The following is a 5,004-nucleotide window of genomic DNA, read 5'->3' as shown; positions in this document are numbered from 1 at the left end:
CTCCCCGTCGGGGAATCGAACCCCGGTCTCCCGCGTGACAGGCGGGGATACTCACCACTATACTAACGAGGAGCGAGCGAAAGGCGCGCAACGCCTTTATCTGAGCGATCCCGGAATGCGTTAATTAGCCCCTTAGAACGGGTTAATTGTCCCGCTATCGCTCCCTTCCCGCGCAGAGGCTCACACCGCCCGTTCTCCTGCAGCTGGAAGAGCCCCAAAGCCTCCTGTGCAAGGGCCAAGCTCGGGCTTCAGTATTCGCAAACACACAAATATATACATAATATACTTATAGGATGTACATGTAAGCTCAATGCTGATATTTTTTGCAGCAGCCTAGGTGCAGAGTCACTGCTCTGTTGGTATCAAAGCAATTTGGGACGTTGCATTTATGTATGTGAGAACATGACACCTCCCATCCACTTTCACGGGCTTGGTGTGTCAGAGTCTGAGTTAAGATCCATCACTAACAGCAAAAAGTTTAGAAAACAATATTGGTGAAGATTCAGAAACATTTCTCACTCCATCCAAACTGCTGCCAGTTTTGGGAAACAAGGAAATGCACACTGGAGATACAGGGAAAACTCAGTAGAAGAGACTTCCAGTTCTCGTAAGAGTTGAAGACGACAAGAGGAAAACATGACACCAAACTACACAGGGTGAGCATCTAGTGCCACTGCCGTGGGCTACAGACAAGAGGGGGCTCCCACCCCTCCTGATCAGTCATATGCATCTGTAGCTGGGGGAAATCACCCAGCCCAGGCAGCACCTACAGAGCCGTGGGTTGGAAATGAGCTGTTATTCCTGTGTCAAGACTAATTTGGGGGCTGGCAGTTGACACAGAGGAAATGGACGGAGCGCCAAAGCACAGCCACAGCTGGTGAACTGTCACCAAACAGCTTAAAACTAACACTGCATTAATTTCCCAGGCTGGAACATGCTGTGCAGTGTTTTGTAACCGTATCTGTGTGCTGAGGAAGCCTCCTGCACATCGCGGTGTTTGCCTGAAGCTCCTCTCTCGGTCTGGCAGGGGAGCTGTTTGCATTAGCAACTCCCTGCCCTCCCTCCCTGTGCCAGGCCCCAGTACACAGGAGAAGAGCAGCCAAAAATGGAGAATTTGAAATTGCACATCATTTATGAAGTCCCCAGAGGTCGCCTTCTCACCCCATCAGAGCAAAGAGCTGCAGCATTTCATGTGGAAGATGATTGTAACATCTACAGTACCTTCCTGGTGGACGCTGGAACTGGTTGGGGTTTTGCTGATGTTGTTTGGGGGTTTGTTTGTTTGTTTTGCTTTTTAACTGTCCCATAGCAGAACTAATATCCATTTGTCTGAAGGTTTTTTTACTCCATCATTCCCCATGTCATTCATTTACCCGTGGTATCACAGTCAAACCCTAATCCTCAGAAGGACGTGAGAACTGCAGGACTGCCGTGTTTTTCCTGTCTCATGCAGATCTGCACTTGAGCCGACAAACAAACATCCATAAAATGCCAGAGACAGGCGGGGTGTTAACTCAGAGGTGCTAATGGATTGATTGAGAACAGCTGACACAGCTGCAGCTTCCAGCTCTGCACCTGGTGCAGACAATGCCCAGAGAGGCTGGATGGCTTCTGAACTGATTCCTTCTACAAGTTTATAATCAAAGGGTCTCACAGCACTGAAATTCATCTCCTTTCCCAGCAGATTGGTGTCTGATGTTGAGGCTCAGCCTAGTGCAGGAGTGGTGGCTCTAACAACTGGCTGCCATTAAATAACCCAGACTGAAAGATGAATCCATTGCAATCTAAAATAAGTAAATGTAATCCCTGGAAAAGAGATTCAAGCAGCGGTTCAGCATTGCCCATGCCCCGCTTGCAGCTCTCCAACAGCAGCTTGAAAAGTGTTTCTTAAGAAGTGATGCCTTTTCCTCTTAGTTTTTAATTACTGATGTAAATCCTTGTACTTCCTACACCTTCCTTGGCCAATCTCAATGGTCTGCCATCAGGTGACATCATCAACTCGCCACAGTTTGCAACCTGCAAAAGCCCGTGATATAAAAAGTACATAAACAGGTTATGTCAGAGACAACTTGCACATCTGGGTTGCGAAAGCCTCACAACCTTTTATATACTTAATACAGCCCCTTCAGAAAAGTGAGAACGGTGCTGTATTACGGGTGGCAGGCTGATCTCAAAGCTGATAAGCAAACCTGTAGATCTCAGTCAATATTTTGAATCAGATTCTGCCATTGTAGGGTGTTCCTCAAGTGAAATTTAACTCCCTGCAAAATCAATGCAGAACTGAGCAAAGCCTCAGCCTCCCCCCCAGAGAGGCTGCACTTCTCCAGTGTACCCACCAGCCTGAAATGCTCCAATAAGATGTGGTTTTAGTAGGAAAAGTTGCAGCCAGGTCAGTGATATGACTGCCAGGGACTGTCCTGGAAAGAGGTGTACACCTGTGCTCTGCACTGGGGAGGCCACACCTGGAGTGTTGTGTTCAGTTCTGGGCCTCTCAGCTCAGGAAAGAGATTGAAGTGCTGGAGCGGGTCCAGAGAAGAGCAACAAGACTGGGGAAGGGACTGGAACACAAGCCCTATGGGGAGAGGCTGAGGGAGCTGGGCTTGTTCAGTCTGGAGCAGAGGAGGCTTAGAGCTGAGCTCAGCACTCTCTAGAACGACCTGAAGGGCTGTTCTAGCCAGGGGGGGATTGGGCTCTTCTCTCAGGCAGTCAGCAATAGGACAAGGGGGCAGGGGCTTCAACTCTGCCAGGGGAAATTGAGGCTGGAGATTAGAAAGCAATTCTGTGCAGAGAGAGTGGTCAGCATTGGAATGGCTGCCCAGGGAGGTGCTGGACTCACCGGCCATGGAGGTTTTTAAACTGAGATTGGACACGGCACTTGGTGCCATGATCTGGTCAATGGACTGGAGTTGGACCAAGGGTTGGACTGGATGATCTCTGAGGTCTTTTCCAACCCAGTCCATGCTGTGATTCTGTGTGTATCTACTCAAAATGAGAAAATGCAGAATGCTCTGGTTCCTGTTGCCATGACCTCCAGCAGGACTTGGCCAGGGAAATGAAGGGGTAACCCGTAATAACGTGATCGTAACAGAAAAGCGAGAAGGGGCTGCAAGCTCAGACCAGAGTCAGATGCTGCAGCTAAGGGCAGCTCTGGAGTTAACAGCCAGCACTGCTCCCAGGGCAGTGACACTGACTCACGGGACTTTTAAAAAAGCAGCAAACTTAATTTGCTATACAGCCAGCTCCTCCAGTGACATCTATCCCCTAAACATCTCTAATGCCACCAATTTGGGCATTAGTTCTTCACATGTACCATGCAAAGCACCTCTCCTTGCACTCCCCTGTAGAACAGCAGCTCCATCACTGCTCCCAGGCTTGCATTCCTCTGCAGCAACGAGTCTTTGTGCTGTATTTCTTCCCCCTTCGTTAATAGAATGTATTTTATTATGTGCTTGAAATACACTACCATTTTGAATCCCTCTTCCTTTCGGGTTTCGTCATGCAAAAATCTGCTAGAACACTTCCCTGTAGCCATCGCTCAATGTGTAAGGCTGTTTTAGGGCAAAGGAATGATATGTAAACCTCCTTTATAATCACATAAAGAAGAACAAAGGAGAATGCTGCAATAAACCACGGCCAGAAGCTTCTCTCAGTCAGTACTGCTCAGCCAGGACCTAAAGGGTCAATAGGGTCAAGTGCTCATACAACACAGAGGAATCTGTCCCCACATGTTAAAGATTTGCCAAGTTGTTCTTCAACTTGAAACACATTTCTCAGACCTCCAGCACTCTCAGCACACACATTTCCTTTCCACGTGGCAAAGGTTTATGTCGTTCCCCAGAAAGTCACCTCCAGGAACTGAAGAGCTTCGTTGTGTCCTTGGAAGAGGAATTTTTACCTGCAGAAAGTTGAGGTTGCTTCTCCTGTAATTGCTTATCATTTCCATTCCCGCATGCAGCCGCAGGAGCCTGGTCCAGCCTGATTCGCCCCTGACACCGTCGCTCAGTTCACCTGGAGGTTGCATCCAAACCGTCTGCCCGTCATGCAGCAACACCGCTGGCTCTGCAGCCCTCCATCAAAAGGAACTCACTTTTCTGGCTGTGTTTAAACCAGATCCACAGCTAAGACGGAACTAAATGTCGTTCACACAGCTCACCCCAGCCCTGAGCTTGCACACGGGCTGCACCAGTGAGCAGTTAAGGTCCCCAGCTGAAATGCAAACCAGCTTCCACAAAAGCATACTACAGTTCAAAGAAACAAGAGGTATTTCTGCATTATTTTTGGAAAAAAAGGCAAATCAAACAAATGAACAGCCCATAAACTTGTAAAGGAACTTGTATTTCTTACAAGGTCATTTCCTCTAGGTAAAAGAATGACTGTGGTGCAGAGGTCCCCTGTGCCAGACTCCAGGAAGATACAACATGCAATGGAATTTTCAGGGTTTCATTTTCAGCAGTTTAAAGCACTGATTTGTAGTTCAGATGGCTAAAATACCTGTCCGGTGAACCCTGAAGAACAGTCTGTGACAGGGTAAGCCTGTCACAAGCCGCACCCCCAGCACACAGACCTCAGCCCGGACTTCTTGCCCGGTGGGCACCGCTCACAGTAACCTCAGCACAGTGCAATTTGGCTTTTCCAAAACATAAGGAACAATTCCAACAGAGGAGTCGTTGCAGTTTATGTATTACGTGCGGTTTATACATGAGGTATTTTATTCAACAGGAAAACATCACCTGTGTGCATGAATCAGCTCTCAAGTTAATTTGGAAGGCAAAAGTCTATGGCAGCTTCATGGCACGCCTGCTGCTTCAAGATCGCAAAACTCATGTTCTCTAGGGCATCAAATATTTTAAAAACAGGACCTAAATTTAAGAACCGTAAAGCACAGACTTTAATAAAAGGAGAAAAAGAGGGTGAAAAACATACCAGTCATGTTTCTCTGGTATGAAAAAGGAAAAAAAACACACCCAGAAATCCCTCCCCAAAACCCCACAAATGTAGGCAAAG

The 5,004-nt window shown here is 47.7% G+C and overlaps 1 non-coding gene across 1 annotated transcript; it reads right to left on the bottom strand.

Moving 5' to 3' along the window:
* TRNAD-GUC (transfer RNA aspartic acid (anticodon GUC)) lies at positions 1–72 on the bottom strand. The gene has a single exon. It is a non-coding gene; the product is annotated as a tRNA-Asp (tRNA).
* Between the last annotated feature and the right edge of the window lie 4,932 nt (positions 73–5,004).

This window comes from Patagioenas fasciata, chromosome 14, assembly GCF_037038585.1.
Source record: "Patagioenas fasciata isolate bPatFas1 chromosome 14, bPatFas1.hap1, whole genome shotgun sequence".
NCBI lineage: Eukaryota > Metazoa > Chordata > Aves > Columbiformes > Columbidae > Patagioenas > Patagioenas fasciata.
Note: the sequence above shows the minus strand (reverse complement) of the source record. Positions and strands in the feature narration are given on the sequence as shown.